The 18,327-nt window shown below is 41.0% G+C and overlaps 2 long non-coding RNA genes across 5 annotated transcripts in view; both read left to right on the forward strand.

The window, feature by feature from the left end:
* The window catches only part of LOC140133495 (uncharacterized), a 52,803-nt gene extending 41,700 nt beyond the window's left edge, over window positions 1–11,103 (forward strand). For 2 of the 4 annotated variants that reach the window (XR_011855907.1, XR_011855910.1), the window contains exons 2-3: window positions 2,243–2,343; window positions 4,126–4,351. This is a non-coding gene — a long non-coding RNA (uncharacterized lncRNA). Of the gene's footprint in view, window positions 1–2,242; window positions 2,344–4,125; window positions 4,352–5,534; window positions 5,593–10,520 lie in introns of those variants that run through there. The other 2 variants (XR_011855908.1, XR_011855909.1) reach the window with 2 other exon arrangements.
* A 4,995-nt stretch (window positions 11,104–16,098) lies between these two features.
* On the forward strand, window positions 16,099–17,409 carry LOC140134235 (uncharacterized). Its single transcript, XR_011856143.1, has 2 exons — window positions 16,099–16,366; window positions 16,438–17,409. It is a non-coding gene; the product is annotated as an uncharacterized lncRNA (long non-coding RNA).
* Window positions 17,410–18,327: the final 918 nt, after the last annotated feature.

Consider the following 18,327-nt stretch of genomic DNA (forward strand, 5'->3'; position numbering starts at 1 on the left):
TCACATGAAATCACAGCATGCCTTCATCACAGCATGCCTCCAGGCATGTATTTGTGAAAAATATGGTGGCAGGTTGCATTTAGCTATGTAACTATTACTTGTACAATAATAGAGAAAGCCTTTTTTTACAACAATTTTTACAACAATCAACATGGTGTTAGTAAATCTACACCTACCTCTGACATTATGAATTCATCTTACAGTTCTCAACCTGTGCTAGCAGTACTTTATACAAGGTTGGATGTAAAATCTCAAAGAGGACAGCATCTTGTGATTTTGGCAACAGTAGAGGGGACTTTTGCAATGCAGTGGGTGGTCTAAAACAATTTAGGGGATTTCAGAGAAACCTTACTTCATATGTTGTTGCCTTCAGTCTTCTGAATAAAGTACCGATAAACCAATGTCATGATTTACATGTACAGCTTAAGTGACTAGTATCACTTATATCACTGATTTACTAAACCAGAAAGTTAAAAATATTATTAGAAATATTTTAATCTTTATTTACATAATATAATAATTACACAATAATGACTTCTCCATCTCTATGCCCACTTCCTGTGGAGATGAAGTAAAGGGGGAAATAAACACAATTCCTGGTAGTTTGCAAGGAATTGTGATTATTTTAAGGCTTGTGCTCCAGAAAACTGGCGTACAATAAGTTTATGGATAAAGTTCTTAATATACAATAAGTTTATGGATAAAGTTCTTAATATACCCCTGACAAACAAAGGCTAAACACGTGTCGGGTGGTGTCCACCTTTGGGCTGTATATACCTGTGTCCTCTGTTATTCCTCCTGGTAGTGTGCAATACTTGTTTGTAAGAAAATACCCTGTCTATTTCTGAGGACTAGACCTGCTATACCTCTCTATACAGGCTTACTGCTATTTATTTGCTATGTATATTTAGCTATTTTGACCATTGATGGACCTTTTCTGTGTTGTCTTTTTAAATGGATTTGTTTTAATTGTTGTAATAAAGTGACATTTTATATTTTGTACATTTGTTTTTTGTTTCCTCTTCTTTGTGGTGCTATTTGATTTTGGAAACAATCTGTTAGATCGGGTGTGAATACTATGGGGTTTATTTACTAAGGGCCCGCTGGCCGCACAAACGTTGGATATTTCGGCGTTTTCCGATTTGCGCCGCATTTAGAAGGGGATTGTGCCACATGTGATCGGATTTTGGCGCAATCATGCCGGCTTTCATGCAACAGAAACCGGGGTGCATGCCGTTGGACGATCCGACTTTAAAATTGTGCTGGAAGACAAGACTTACATGCACCAGGAAGAAGATGGTGAACTCCGGCGGACCTGAGTGGGGAGCGACACATGCAGGATATTGAGCGCACGATCTACATGAATTGCAGCACAATGCATGATTGTCGGACATTGTGGATCAGGGATTGCGACATGGACGGGCAAGTACGGTAGATGTGCCCCATTGTGTCCATGCCCTCTATTACTTGTATCGGTGTTTAAAGTTCTTGGTATGTTGATACTTAATTTGGTACATATTTACAATTATTGTATGATTGGGGCATGCTACAAGAGTGGTATTGATCAAAGTTATGGAACAGGACACCATCACACCTAAAACTCCTGTCTGTTCCCTCTACAATTGTTACTCTAAAGAACAAAATTACAGAATTTTCTATAGCAACAATGCCAAGAATCTTTATGGAATATTTTAAACTTGAAAACATGAAATAGGATAAGCGGTCAACCTGTAAATCTGGAAATGTTTTGTAGGTATTTCGTTTTCAGCTGAACTATAGGATTAATTGAAAATGAAGAATGGCAGAGGGAGCTATAGAAATTGTAGGGTTTTGTTCAGGTGTTCTGGAGAATTACCTGCAGATAGGTTTACAATCTTGACTAAACTTGGCATTCAGTTCTAGGAAGCTTTAGTTACTTACACTTTGTATGCGCACAGTGTTTGTCCAAAGGGCACAGCTAAATGCCTGTCACTGGAAAGTAAAGGTAACTCCCTTTTAGTAAAATCCATTAAGCTCCTCTTATGTTCACTAAAATTGTCAACAGGTAATATCATATCATCACTCCAGAGAGTTTTCTTTAATCTCACCAACTTCATTAAAGTTTCTAGGCTAGAATTATAGATATTAGTCAAAAATCTATGACTATTACTATGTCTTAAAGTAGTAGTAGGATTATTATGTGTATTTGTTGTGTTATATGAAGCTATTCTTATGCTAATTGTATTTACGTGACCTTATACAGGGGACATCCCATTTTGGCTCAATAATGGCGCTTCCCGCATTATAATCAGAACTGAAGTGTTGAGTAGGAAGGACTAACACCTCGTAGAGAAGTAAAGACAGGTATGTACAATAGTGCCATATGGCAGACACTGAGGTTTAACCTTCCTTTAAAATATGATACACCCAGACTAAGACTTGCCACTATGATCCATACAACAATGCTGGGTCATAGCTATAATCACTATATCAATGGTGGCGAACCTACAGCTTGGGTGCCAGAAGTGGCACTCAGAGCCCTTTCTGTGGGCACCCAGGCCTTTACCCCAGCACAGAGTTTGCCAGACAGGACTCAAGGCTTCCTCCTGTGGTACAAGACAGCCCTGGAAGTGCCATGCTCTGTGCTATTTTAATGCAACATCCTTGGCTGCCCGGACTACAAGAGGAGTAAGAATGTTGCCGTGTGAAAATGGACTTAGAGTCCAGCATTAGTTAGTAACTCTTATCACAATCAATCTGTGCCTCTGCCAGATTCCCCTAATATTGCAGCCGCTTTCAGCTCCTCATATTGTGGCCCCTCATTTCCCCTTCATATTTGTGGCCTCTTATCTCCCCCTCATATTTGTGGTCTCTCACATCCACCTCAAATTGTGGGCCCTCATCTCTCCCTCATATTGTGACCCCCCCCCCTCATTTCCTCTTCATAATGTGGTCCTTTACCCTCCTTCAACTTGTGGACTTTTATCTCCCCCTCATATTATGCTACCATCACCCCCCTTATATTGTAGCCCCCTCCTCCTCCTGGGCTTTCATTAGATCCTCTTTATATTAAGCCCCCACTCCCTCAACCTGTGGGCCCTCCTCATCTTGTGGACAACCTCTCATCTCCCACTCATCCTGTGGTCACCCATCATATCCTCTTCATATTGTGGCCCACTCTACTCCTCGTTATTTCAACTTATTTGAAAAATAATAAACCATACATACTCACCTGTCCCTGCCCTCTCCTCTCAGTGCAGTGCAGTAATGGTGGCAGACGTGATGACATCATCACATTGCGCCTGCAAGCCTCTTCACACAGATGCAGCAGGGGAACTGTGATGTGATCGCTCTCTGCACCATCGTCTTATTCAACTCTATTTATGTCTGGAGGATGCAAATAGAATTGAAGTCCCGGCAGATTGGACGTCAGGGAGTAATAGAATTGTATGTATACAATATACTGCAATATACAAGTATATAAGTATATTGGAGAAGCGATCAAGTCCAATCAAGGCCCTGTTTAAAAAAATACATCAAAATATACAAATTCATAAACTGCATAAAAGCAGTAGTGGATGATAATAATATTGCTGGTTTTGGCAGTAGTCCGGGGCCTTTGTCCACCCAAACCACCCACCAAATATTATACTGAGAAGGACCGTCACCTATGAAATCCTTTTACATCTGTTCTTGCTCTCAGTACACAAAAGCCATTTCAGGACCTTTGTAGGTCATCCAAAGGTCCTGAACCCACAGATTGAAAGCAGGCAGAAAGGATGTATCCCCCATTCTTCATGATGCTTGATTCTAGTACCAGATGTAAGAAGTGAATACTGGACTTGTAGGGGTGATAGTTTTCATACAGACTAGTACCAGATGTAAGAAGTGAATTCTAGACTTGTAGGGGCAATAGTATTCATACAGACTAGTATCAGATGTAAGAAGTGAATTCTAGACTTGTAGGGGCAATAGTATTCATACAGACTAAGGCCTGTGGCATTCTTAATCCGCTGCTGCATAAAAGTGGTATTTCTGCAATCGTACTGACCCACCGAATAAAGGTTAATTGTAATTTTTACACTGTAAAAATTAAACCTGTACTTTTTTATTTTTAATTTCCACAACATTCTGATTTTTTTCCAGCTTCCCATTACATTGCAGAGCACATTAGGCACAAAAGTGTCAATGCCTCCAGCAGTAACTAAGAGCCAGACTCCTGCGGGGATTACGTGGGCAAAACTTCTGATCCTGTGCCATAAAGGTGACATGACTTGTGTGTGAAGGTGCAGAAACTATGTTGACCACTGAATGTATGGTTGTGTAAAAGTCTATGAAGGGGCAAGGTGTATTTACAGGGTTTTTTTTTCTACAACATTTGATCGCAGCCTTATAAGCTCTCAAATTTCTTTGTAACAAAATATTGGAAATCAAGACTTCTGTGACATTAAAACTCGAAGGTGCAGCAAACCTTATTCTGTTGCTTATGTTCACATAGTTTCTGAGTTAAGTGTAAGGAATGGAAACATCAACATACAGGATATATAAAGCAAACAAAACCTGTATGCCAGCAAATAGTGTGTAGCCATGCAGGCGACAACATCTGTTAGGTTAGGTTATATTCCCGGTGGGCTGCTTAGGACAGGTGTCACTGGAGTTCTTCTATAGCAAGGTTACAACTTCTGACCTACATTGAGTTTTTAACATGAACTTAAATTTGCAGAACGTAGTCCTAGGGAAAACCGAAGGGGTCACATGATATCACAAATCCTTTTCCAGTTTTCTGTTTTGGCAGGTTTCATTTCCTTTGATTGATTTTTTTCCACATAGAACTACAGAATGTCATGGAATGGAATGTCATTAGCTGGCGAGGAGCAGCGCGTCTGATAAACAGGCGGGGAACGCACTTTTTACTTTATAAAAGCGGCCATGACATAGGATAGATAATAGGGTACTCAGAATGTCAGGCAGACTAGCAAGTATGGCACATATATTAGAAGTTTACTGTATGTAACAGCCCAAAGCAGAATTTATCATGTGAGACAATAGAGTTTAAATAATAAACATGCAAATACGATTTCTAGGAAGGGATAAGGAAAACATTAACTCTTGTATGGCAGCCCCCTTCGCATCAAACATGCCATTAGAAAGCCTAATGACACAATGCTGGATGATAGCCAAACCAGTTTTAGAATTCCATAAGGAACAGATTTCTTATCCCAGCCTAGAAAAAAATATTTGCGTATTTCCCAGAATCCCCCAGTGGAGTGTCAATAGCTATAAGTCTACAAATGCCTGCAGAGGTGTCCTTAAATAGCAAAGTCTTCCTAGGGTATCTTCCTCTATTAGGGATATAGCAGCATTTGCAGACATCTAAAAAGAACCAAATTCCCAGCGACACATGTGGCGAGATTGCTGCGATCATGTCCTAGTTAATGGGATGTATACAATTCAGAGCTATATGTGTGAAGTCAGTGGTGAGAATGTTTAGCCATTTATTTAACACAGTTTAAAAAATATATTTAGGATGCAGTATTTTTAATTTTTTTTTAAAGTGGCAAACTGAATCGGAAGAGAAGAGGATAAAAAAAGAAGACACCTGCTTCTTGGAGGATTGTGAGGTGTTCTGCTCACCTGATTGGTTTGTGACTAGTCACATCCACGAGATAGCTTGTAGTTATTTGTGCTCTTTGGATGCTGATGTGTTGAACAGGTATTGAAAGTGTCAGACAAGAGGCTTATTAAGGTATAACCATACATTTTAAAAGTGTGTCCCAAGTATAGTAGTCATAAAAAAGGTAGCAAAAGCCTTTGGGCTCATAGGCATAACTAAAACACATTAGATTTCTGTTTTAAGATCCATACTGGACCTTATATAAGGCCAGTAAGATCTGTCTGATGAAGGATCCAAAATAGATTTGAAAAGCACAGTATGCTAATATTTCCAGTATAGCTTAAGGAGAAGGCATAGAGATGCTTACTGGCCAACTATAGGCCAAAATTACAATCTCACGAAATGTTTTCTGCTCACATAAACATATTTCTGTATATTTAAAGTGTTAGAATCCTCTGAATGGACCCTAGCTGCTGAGTACAGAGCTTGCGAGCCACACCCTGGGCTGCCTTGCTGGGAGCTGATCGACAGTTACCTTGCAGTATCTGATGTCTGGAAAGTTGGGTGCTTTAATATGCAGCTCAGTCTTGGTCTCAGCTGTGGGTTGAGTATTGCAGAGTCAGCTGCTGGAGCAGCAAACAGGGGCTCAGCTCACTCAGGGTTGGTTATACTCTTTGCTGTGACTGTGTCTTTTCTCGTGTATTTTTTCTGTTTTGCTGGACCTGAAACCCTGAACTTGTACTTGAGCCTGTATTCAGCCTGAGCCAGTACCCTGAGCACCAATCTGAACTGTTATCTGTATCTGATCCAGAAACTGGAACCCCGAGTCCTGCCTGATCCAGGACCTCAAACCTAACCTGTACCTTAATCCTGTTTCAGAGCCTGTACTCTGTTCCTGAGCTTGTACCGCTATCCTGTACCTGTTCCGTGATAATTATCTGCTCTTCTTTAAGCTTCCTATGCTCTTGTTTTTAAGAAAAAAAAAGGCTTTAAGAATTATGCAAATGAGCCGGAGGGATTCCAGGTTCCATTAACACCTATGAAGCCCAGAGCCCCTCAGACTCATTTGCATAATGTTAAAAGCCTTTAAAAAACAAGGAATAAGAAGCTAAAAGAAGAGTAGATCATGCCAAAGGGGGCACACACCATTATGTCAATGTGCTTGGTGTACAATCTTCATCCTGGTGGTTGATGTCCTTTAAGAAGTAACATGTATTCTTGAAGTAAAGTGGAAGGCTTCATCCCCAGGTACTTGCTCTGAGAAAATGACAGAAACTTGGGATGTCCCTCACCGAGTCAACCTCTCCATGGCCAAGCTGGAAGACTCACCCTGCTTAGGATGCTATGGATAAAAAGGCAGAAGACCTCTTCAACCTTATTAACTTTATTAGCCCCCATGTAAGTAGCAAGATTTATGGCATGTGGCTTAACTGCTCATAACACTGCTGTAAAGAAAGAATAAACTGGGCTCATGGACTAAGTCCTTCATCAATGTTTGCTGCATTATGCAGGAAACTCTAACTGCTAGCACCCATGATCAGTGCTTGCAATGATTGAGGGTGTACACTGGATAAATGATGCAGGCAAAATTTGCTCTGATCTTTGCGATCCATTGCTATGACAGTTTCTTTAAGACTCCCAAGCCCTGGAAAAATTACATGGAGCAAATTTACCATGTACCACTACTGTATTGCAGTATATTGTAAATATACTTAAAGTTACACATATATCGCTGATTGCTACCGAAGGCCGGGACAGCGCCCCAGGATGGAAGGTGAGGGTGGCGCCCTAGGCGATTGCCTAACCTCACCTACCCCTCATCTTGACCCTGGTTGCCATGGCGACTCTTCTCTGCTGGCTTTCTGTGTAACAAAGTGGGCAGTTCATGTGCTCTGCCTGTGCACACTCTATGACATCATCAGCGGTGACACCGCTGCGTCAGGGTGTGTGCATGGGCAGAGCACATGGACGACCTCTGCCCGCCATGTTACACATGAAGACTAGAGAGAAGAGGAGCACTGAGGTAAGTACCTTGTTAATTTTTTTTTTATATATCGAGGGGCTTCATTACTTTTTATTTCATTTCATTACTAGGGGAGGCACATGGATATTTCATTACTAGGGGAGCTGCATGGACATTTCATTACTAGGGGAGGCTGCATGGACATTTCATTACTAGGGGAGGCTGCATAGACATTTCATTACTAGGGGAGGCTGCATGGACATTTCATTACTAGGGGAGGCTGCATGGACTTTTCATTACTGGGGGAGACTGCATGGGGCATTTGATTACGGGGGAGGCTGCATTTGGGGCATTTCATTACTGGGGGAGGCTGCATGGGACATTTCATTATTGTGGGAGCCTTGATGCATTTCCTAGGCTTTTATAGGATAGGACAATAAGTTTTTTCGAGTATCTTGTGGTAAAATTAGGTGTTTCGGTTTGTACTTGAACATATGAGATACATAATTTTCAAGTTTCTTAAAAATCTCAGGACTCTTTCCTATTCAGGAAATTAATTTTCTTTTCTTTTGATTTCTTTTGATGTAGTTAGTGCTCATACATCAAAATCATTTATATGAGTCTGGCTTCCTTCAGAGGCTACACGGCCCCTGATCAGCTAGCACATCAGCAGGGATTCTATGTGGACAGATTGAATATTATTATATTATATATTATTATATACATTTTCAATTCTTATTTGAAGGCAAATCCCATTTATAGCAATATAATAGACAGATGGATAGAAGAGTCCTGTATATCTTGTCATGTTACAGTTATGCTGATTTGGTGATCAATGACATTTGATTGGTTCATGTTCCAGTACAAATAATTTTGTCAAAGATACAAAGAAGAGAAAATAGAGAAATATATCATTAGTAAAGGATTTAAAAATCAAAATAAGCTCAATTAATCACATATCCTGTAACAATGAGAAAGCCACAGAATGTGTAATATGCATGTGCCGCTTACTTATTGCAAAGATACTGAAAATCTTCCTCTTGTCAGGGACGTTTGATGGGATGCAAAGGGTGCAGTCAGGCCCAGGAGTCTTAGGGATTGTCACCCCCACATACAAAATGATCAGACTATATAAACTATTCTTTGTAGCCATTTTCCATAGCTCCCAGCCGCATCATATTACACCCATATTCTGGGCCATAAAGCCAGATTGCCGTGCATGTGTCACAGGATGAAATATGAGATTCTCAGCTCCTGTACCTGAGTGGTTGGGGATTGTAGAGAGGTAAGTACCACCTGCCAACCATCCTGGATCCAGCAGGACAGTTACAGGGGGGCTCATAACACAATGGGAGTTGCGGATAGAGGCATAATATGACGGGGAGCTGCTGGAGGAAAAAATATAAATTTTTTGCTGAGGGAGTCATGTTTTTTTTTGTTCATATTGTAATAAGTTTTTTGCACATATTGTTGTATTTTTCCATTTTTTCCGACTTTTTCATGCAATGCACAGCAGTTTGTTGTATGGCAGTGAAAATGTCTTGTGTCTAATTTGTCATTGTATTTCTCAGGCTTCCAGATGTTTGCGCATGATTTAACTATGAGTTGCACTTAAAATGGCACAAATAATTGAGTGAAAACACTACAGTTCCTACCATGCTTAGGAAAGACAATGGTAGGAGTTGCACAAATATTTGCACCTTCTTTCAAATGTGAACCTAAAAGTCTAACAAAACCTCCTGTTATTAAAAAACGCTGAAACTGCAAAGGTAAATGAGGTGCAAAAACAGCCTAAGGAAGATTAAAAAAAAGATAAATGACCCCCATAATATAAGGTGCTTATATAAAATCATGATCGCCCATTATATAAGAAGACGCTTGTGTGATAATAATATGAGGGGCAGCTCCTGAGTCATGATATTCACAAGAACTGCTGAAAGGGGCACAACATCAGGGAGGCCATTATAAGAGGGTCCCACAATGTAAGAGGGAAATGGTAGAGGCTCTGCCCCCCAGAGCCCTTCTGCCTTATTAGCATAATTGAAAACGTTGATTTTAGAAGGAAAGAGGTCATGGGTAACAAATATGAGAAGACTATCACAGTCATATGGCCTGGTTCTATGAGTAAGTGTCCCTGGTTTATCATGATGGATTTAGATGCTAGATTTTCCTTTAAAAAATACAATAGTGGGAAAAAAACACAGCCTGCATCTATTTTTCCCGCTATTAAAAACATATATTATTATGCTCTCCTTAAACATAAAGTGTAACAGAAAGCTTAAAAGTGTGAACTGGGCCTTAGGGAAATTTCACATTCTAGAAAATGATTTATTTTTACTATGGACTCCAGGGTATCTCAAAAAAGAAGTAATATTTACCCCCCTCTGGTCCAGTGCCCTGCTGCCTGTTGGAGTATAAATGCTTATTAGTGACAATGTAACAGCCATTGACTGTAGAAGTTGGCAAAATGGAAGACACTGGAACAGTAAGTCACCTCTTTATAGTCAATAGGTTCTTTTAGGTTACATTGTTGTCAGTTTTAACATATCTATGTTATTTTGTTGTTCTGTTCCTATAAGGGATGTATTACATAAGGGTTGAAGGTTTTTTGTATGCGGGCCATGGGGGGAGTAATACGAACATAGGCGCTATCCTCACCTCTCTCTGGTTCAGCACGACACTTCCCGACACTGCTGGCCTCTGTCAGGATACACAGATTGAGTGATGATGCAGCCCTAACAACACTTTAGCGGGTGTGTGGCTGCCAGCGTGATTATGCAGGATTTAGTGCATATGGCTGCATGTACATTATAATTGTATTATATATTGTTCATCAGGATCTGCGTGGTTCTTGTTAGGGCTCAATCACAGATCTGTCTTTCAATATGCTATCCGTGATTTCTACATATGTCATACTGATCCTACGTCGTCTACGCAGCCGTTCACATGTCCTGTTTTTTTCAGTCCACAGGAGAGAAAATCGTTGTGGCCCGCAGGAGTCAATGGGCCTGGAAATAATAACAGATGACATTTATGTGCAGTCAGTTTTTTTACTCTGAAGAACTCGGTGTTTTACCATCTTTATTCACAGACATGAAAAAAACAGATGGATGTGGATACAATACTAACACAATAACAGAGATATCGTATTGTGTCTGCGCCACTTTTATATCTAAGTTTGCATGAAAAAAATTATCTTTGGAGTTTCCACATGTATTTATTATGTGTCAGACACTTTAGAAAACTGTGCACCGAAAGGACCTGGTAGTGGGTATTCATAGTTTGCGTCACATTTATGTCTAGAATCGAAAACAGTTGTATTGCACGTTGTAGATTGAAAGTAAACCAAGAAAAAAAAGTGCAATTGTGTCACATCCTGAAAACATACCAGATTAACAGCGAGCAACTCTATTAAATAACGTGGCGTAAGTGCACTAAGGCAGATTTTACCACTTTTCATATTTCTGGGCCTCTGAGCTCTAACTTGCTGGTTACATCCAGGGGCAGATTTACCGATGCAATTACTTGGGCTGATTCCTCCAGATCACTGGAGAAACTATGGCCGCGTTCACAACACATGTACTTCTCCAGCGATCACCTATGGAAGTAAGATTGCATTTGCATTTGGTAAACGCAATGCAAACGCAATCTTTACTGTAATAGGTGATCGCAGGAGGAGTCTGTGCATTATGTTTGGAAATGCAAACGCTGAATGTGAATGCAGCCTAAGGAGAAGTGGGATCTGAACTACATCCTCTCCACATGTTCAAAACTTTACTGAGAAAGTCAATATATAAAGTAAATAGAAGAGTGGAAAACGTGTGAGTGACTTATAAAACATAACTTTTATTATACTCATGTAAAAAAGAAATGGATTATTGAGTCCCATTTTATTTTTGAAAGTGTATTTTTCTTTATTCTCTCTGATCACCACTGTAGGTTTGTGCAATGCCACATTGGGACTAGTAATGAGGGACGTCCCTGTTATGGACATTATGGGGAGACCCAACTGAAGCATTCTGGAGAGATCATAATACAAAATAGGGCAATCAGTAAACATAAAAGTGACTTCTGTCACCCAAAAATAGCAACCTCTCCAAAGTACAGAAAAATCTGATCAATCCACCAGGAAGGCCAATTGTGTCAGGACTTGGGTGCCTGGCACAGAGATACAGCCAATGGTTGGACATTGAGCTTCCCCGATATCTGTATAATCTTCCCTTGTACACATGTGACACAATGCAGATTCTGAAAGAGTTTGCTGATGTCACTCTGGGAGAGGATCAATGGCAGGTTACAGTAGATGTGGAGAGAATCTATACCAGCATCGCTCATGGTGGTGGCTGCAAGGCAGTTGAGTATTCAGTATACAGAGATACGATGATAAAAGCCATTATTTATTTTGAAAGCCTTAGATTTTGTCCTTAACCCCTTATCACCGACACTAGTTTTCAGCTCAATGACCAGACTCGATTTTTCAAATCTGACATGTCTCACGATAATTGGTTATAACTTCGGAACGCTTTAACATATCCTGGTGATTTTGAGAATGTTTTCTCGTGACACATTGTACTTCATGTTAGTTATAAAATTTAAGTGATAAGTTTTGCGTTTCGTTCTGAAAAAAAGTGAAAATTTGGCAAAAGTTTGTAAAAATTCTTCATTTTCCAAGTTTGAAATGTTCTGGTTTCCAGACAGGAAGTAAAACTACCCAAAAAGTTTGATAATTAACATTTACAGAATATCTGCTTTATGTTGGGATGATATTTTATGCTTCCGGTCATTTTTCTAGGATGTTATGAGGTGCAGAACTTTAGGTGCGATTTTTCTTATTTTCATGAAAATTGCCAAAACTCACATTTTGAGGGACAACTCAGCTTTCAAGTGACTTTGAGAGGCCTAAATAATAGTAAAACCCCATAAATTACCCCACTATAGAAAGTTCACCCCTCAACATATGTAAAACAACTTCTATTAAGTCCATTAACCCTTTAAGTGTTTCACATTGGTTAAAAAATATGGACCTGCAATTTAGAAACTATGGAATTTTTTTGGAAAATACATTCATTTAGGCCAAAACTGACATTTTCAGAATAAATTAAATGATGAAACGCACTGCAACGCTTGATGCCCAATTCCTCCCGAGTGTACTGATACCCCATATGTGGTGGTGACTGCTGTACGGGCGCACGGCCGAGTATAGAATGAATGGAGGCGCCGTCCACAGCAGATTTGTATTGTCACATTGTACTACCTATACATTTTTATTTTTTTTGGTAATGCGATCATATGAGGGCTTATTTTTTATGGGATGAGATACAATGTATAAATAATTTATTTTGGGAGTTATTCATGAGATTTTATTAACTAATTCAAGGGGGACACAAACAAAATCATCAATTTTTATTTTGGATTTTTAGCATTTTTTTCCCCCCCGCTCACCGTAACGTAAAAATAATATTTTATCTTTATTCTCTGGTTCACTACGATTGCGGTGATACCTCATTTATATAGTTTTTCTTATTTTTGCTCAATTTTCCTGAGCAAAACCAATATTGGAGAAAATCGCATTGTTTTTACTATTGACAACTTTTCAGGGCCATAACTTCTGTATTTTTCTGTTGTCAGATCTGGTTGAGGGCTTATTTTTTGCGAAAACAGTTGTTCTTTTCAGTTGTATCATATTAGGTAACGTAACTTTTTTTGATCACTTTTTAGAACATTTTTTGTGATGGTGTTTGATGAAAAATTGTATATTATGTGAAGTTTTTCGAGTTTTTTTTTTACGTAGTTCACCGAGCGGGTGCAATATTGATTTAGATTTATTGTACAAATTAATACGGACGCGGTGATACCAAATATGTACGTGTTTTTGTGTTTTATTTACTTTATTTGCATTTTATGTGTTACTGGGGAGATTTTGGGACTTTTATTTTATTTATTTATTTAATTATATTATAAAAAGATTTAATTTTTTTTTTTTACTTTTTTACATTTTCTACTTCTTGGCTTGAATAAGCGATCATCTGATCGCTTATTCAAGCCTTTACACTGCAATACACTTGTATTGCAGTGTATAGTGAAAGTAACTGAGCATGCCGTAGAAAGGCGTCGCATCAGAAGAAGTACCCTTAATGACCGCCGTAAAAACCCGATAGGGCGGTCATTAAGGGGTTAAACATAACTATTTTGTATTTGATGGCCACTTCTTCCTTCAAACACAGGGAACAACGATGGGGGCAGCCTTGGGTAGTGGGAGGAAGAGCGGGTTTTTAGTGATAATAATTCCATCATTACCTGGAAAAGGTGCATTGATGATGTCATCCTCATTTGGAGGGGAAAAAAGTATACATTAGAAGAATTCATGTCATGCCTTAATAACAATAATTTGTTGTTAACTATGACATGCAGTAAATCATCTGTGTCTTTCCTTTTATATTTAACTCATATTTTCATATATTTAACTCATCAAAGAAGAAAGTGGCAAAGCAGCAACAGATCTTTATCATAAAGAAAAGGCTACATGCAGAAAGTGCTCACCTTCACAGAAGAATAAACGCTATCCCTAAGGGAGAATTCCCCAGGTTGAGACGAGACTGCTCCTCTTTAGGGTTCATTCACACACGGTATGACCACTGTGCGGGCATACTGCCGTGTGCTGGTGATGAGGAGGATGTGACCCCTCCTCCCTCCATAGGAAACAGCGACGCGACCGCCGGGCCGCCATTGCCGTCTATGGGGACGTATATGTGGCCGCAAATTTGCGGCTGCATGTACGTCCCAATTAACACCCGTGTGAATGAGCCCTAGAGCAATTTAAAACTGGATCCAAACTTTTTTCCTTCCATTTATTTGACTTGCCAAACTGTATGATTAAGGCTATATTCACACTGCCGTTGCCCGCCCGTACCGTACCGTAGCGGGCAACGGCAGTGTACGGGGAGAGGAGGAGGAGGTGAGCGCAGCTCACCCCCGCCCCTCTCCATAGCCACCTATGGCGCACGGCGCCGTATTACGGGAAAAGATAGGACAGGTCCTATCTTTTTCCCGGGTACGGAACGGTACGGTGCCGCACGTGTGCGGCACCGTACCGCTCCCGTAGGGTGCCGTGCGCCCATAGAAGTGTATGGGGGACGTATATCGGCCGTATATACGTCGGCCGTATATATGTCGGCCGTATATACGTCCCCCATACGTTAGTGTGAATGTAGCCTAACAGATACTATGGTGAGATTAAAACATTTATTATGTGACTTTATTATGTGTGCTTATATCTATATTAATACACACATTACTCCAACCACACATTTCCATAACATAACTTTATAGCTAACACAGTGCAGGTTTTTTAAAATACTAGGATGAGATTGCCATGGTTACAAGGGTAGGGAGGCCCTATTTCCATGCAGACATTATTCAGCTTCTTATTGGCTATTATATCTGTCAATCTGGAAAGACAGAATAAGGAACGGCCAAAACCTGCTGCCACAGCCCCCAGAAAAACCCAAGTCCCCTCGGTAAAACACGTGTTGGGGCACTTGTCTTGTCCCGCTGTAGTCTAGGGACAGTTGTGATTTACTATCAGGGATGGTGTGTGCTGATATATCCGTCTCCACTGAATCTATGTAGCAGCAGTGAGTCCCTTTGCTGTCATCTATGTTGAGCTGTCACAGCCTCCTGTATTAACTCTCTGTATTAGAGCTGTAACATATATGTAGCAGCAGTGTGTGGAGGCAGAGGGGGAGCAGGTCCCTCCTCTGCTGTCTGTGTAAACAGGATCCTGCTCTCTACACTTGCACAGCCGCCTAGATTAACTCCTTGATGGCTGCAATGCAATGTGTAGGAGCTGGAAGGCTTGGAATGCAGTAAGAAACATTGTTGCATTCAATGGTATAGAATTCTCCTGGGAGTCTAAATATTTTGCAACCGAAGTGTCAACAAATAATTTATATTCCCATTCACTTCCAAGGAGTAATTTTCTCCCTCTATACAAACTTATTGGGAGTTTCAATAGTAATGAGGAAAAATGGTATACTATTTAATGGGGACATCCCTCATTACTAGTCCCAGTCTGGCATCACACAAACCTACAGTGGTGATCAGTGAGAGTCAAGAAAAATACACATTTCAAGAAAAAATAGAGACTGAATAATCTATTCCTTTTTACATGAGTATAATAAAAGTTATGTTTTAAAAGACTCACTCACTCTTCCCCTTACTTTATATCCCTCTCCAGTATATACTGTATATCCGGTTGGGGGCTTTAAAGTGATGAGGTGTGCAAAGTCCGTGAAAGGTTAACCCCTCATGCTGCGGCTTCCTCTGACAGAGCTGGAGGAATCTACATCTGCCGGGAGACAGCAGGGACAGCAGAGGGTTAAAGGGGCGTGCCCTCCGTGTGACACAGCTTGAATAATTCCCATGCTATACATGGGAGACACTTTCTATGGGAGCCCTCCCCCTTTTTTTTAGGTGGCAGTGGTATAGGCTCACTTCTCTCTATGAGCGGCGTTTGACCCGGTGCAGGGAGGAGGGGGGGGACGAGAAATCCTGCTGACTTCACAGCTGCCGCTCTTTGGCGCGGAACAGCGCAAGCAACCGTGACCTTCAACCCCGGCTGCCGGCAGCCAATAAGAGCGCGGGTCGTTTCCAAACCCAAAATTTCCACGTCGGCAAAAGTCAAGATGGAAGGGAAGAGGGACGCAGGGGAGAGTGAGCTCTGCGGTGCTGGAGAGCAGATGGCTGCCCGGGAGGTGCCTGTCCTCCTTCGCTCACACAGAGACCTGTTGCATCCTGCAACAGCTGTTCAGGTAATGGCAGCCGGCTCTGCCCCAGGTGCACCAGCATCAACTTTCCCTGTGTCTCCTCTTGTATTTTGCAGGCGAGGAATGCAGCAGTGCGGCTCCCATTTTGAATGCAAGACAGGAATCTTTTTCTGCTCCCCCCTTTTTATGCGGTATAGATGCGACCGGTACCAGCTGGAACCAGGGGGATGGGGAGCACCATTTCAAAAAAAGAGGGGTGAGAAGAACGCTCGTATAGACTGGGCTGCCTTCCTCCTGCACAGGTGGCAGCACACCCAGGGGCAATGTTGTGCTTTACATCCACCTTTCTCCCTGCAGCTTATCTTTCCCACTTGTGGCATTTGCCAAGGAAGTCTCAATCGCAGACCTTTAAATTACAGAAGTTGACTTTAGCCGTCTTTTTCTCTGTGGCTTCTTAAATCAAAGTTCTGTGACACTTGGACTCTGAATATGATAGAAGTCAGTGCACTACAGAACTTTGTTTTAGGAGCCTGCAATCAGCCTGCAGGAGCTAAGGGGTTAACGCTGCGAGCCGGAGCTGTTCAGGTGGACACGTCACTGCTCGACAAGGAATCCACTTGTAAAGACTATGGGGAGGACCCACACATCAACGTGAAGCCCACCCTTATCGTTGGCATGTCAAAAATCCCCAGGGCTGTTCCTATGCACATTTCGCAGGGTGGCATGTTCTTGGCACGACTGCTGATGTGTTACACATGGTGCCATATGGTACAGCCGATCTGCAGAGCACCCAAATGACTTCCACATCACGTCTGCTCTGCACGACCTGTCAAGAGAAGTCTAGTTCAAGGAGAAGAATTGCTTTCCAAGTAGGTTTGCTGCCCCCCTGCTTTGGGACATTTACCAGTGAACTTGCACCCATTACTCCCAGGAAAGGGCATGCTCTGTACTTTCAACTGGAGAAAATGAATACCTTGTGGCTAATATTTAGCCATCCCAGCTACCTGGTCAATGAAGGGAAAACCTGCAATTGTAACCTGCCATATATTTCACTAATAAAGTAATTATGGGAGTTGTAGCAAGTTTTATCACATCATCTGACTCATTTCTTTGTATGGTACTTCTTTTAAGCTTACTTACTAGTTACTGTGCTTGCTTTCTAACCTTGCGCCCTTTCCATATGGGAATATGGGAGAGCTCGAGAGATGATCAACTTAAGTTCTGTGCTTTGTATACATGTGGCATAGTTCACAGGGGTAATTGGCATGTCTTGTCTATATGGCAGTGAAACCATTGCTGCTCTTAAAAGGAAACCTAATCTGATGGCAGATTCCTTCTGTCTTACTCTGCCCTAATCTGTAATTTAATAATCCTGAAACCTAACTTGTTAACTTAATTGTAGTAATATGTAAAGTAATTGCAGAGGCTACTGGGGCGTGGAGTAGCCTTAGCTCCCAGTGCCCGGCCAGGATAGTACAGTAGCCTCTGCAATTAATTTACATATTACTAAAATTAAGTTTTTAACAAGTTCGGTTAGGTTCCAGGGTTATTAAATGACAGATTAGGGCATAGGCAGGCAGAAGGAATCTACCTGGGGAATAAGACCTACTTCTGATGGTAGATTTCTCTTAGTAGTTTTCCTTTAAGGTTATTGATCAGCTGTAAATTGACTCTAGACCTTACATGACTGATGGTAAGTTGTACTGTAATATGTTGCTGCTAGTCGTACTGTACTATATGGCTTCCAATAATACTGATGTATACTACTTCTATTCATTCTGTTATACATGACTCCTCGTAATACACGACTGCTTATGGTCGTGATTTCCTGCTGAGTCAGTCCTAGAACTGGAATGACTTTAAAACATATGGCAGTGACTGTCATGTATGTACAGTACTGAACTCTCTCCGAGCCAGCGTCCACAGTACAATTATTAACCTCCTCTGGCGCCAGGAACACTTGTGGTGTAATGTGGGTGAAGCCCCCCTCCCCCTTTGTGAATAAT

The sequence above is a fragment of the Engystomops pustulosus genome, chromosome 5 (assembly GCF_040894005.1).
Source record: "Engystomops pustulosus chromosome 5, aEngPut4.maternal, whole genome shotgun sequence".
In the NCBI taxonomy this organism is placed as follows: domain Eukaryota; kingdom Metazoa; phylum Chordata; class Amphibia; order Anura; family Leptodactylidae; genus Engystomops; species Engystomops pustulosus.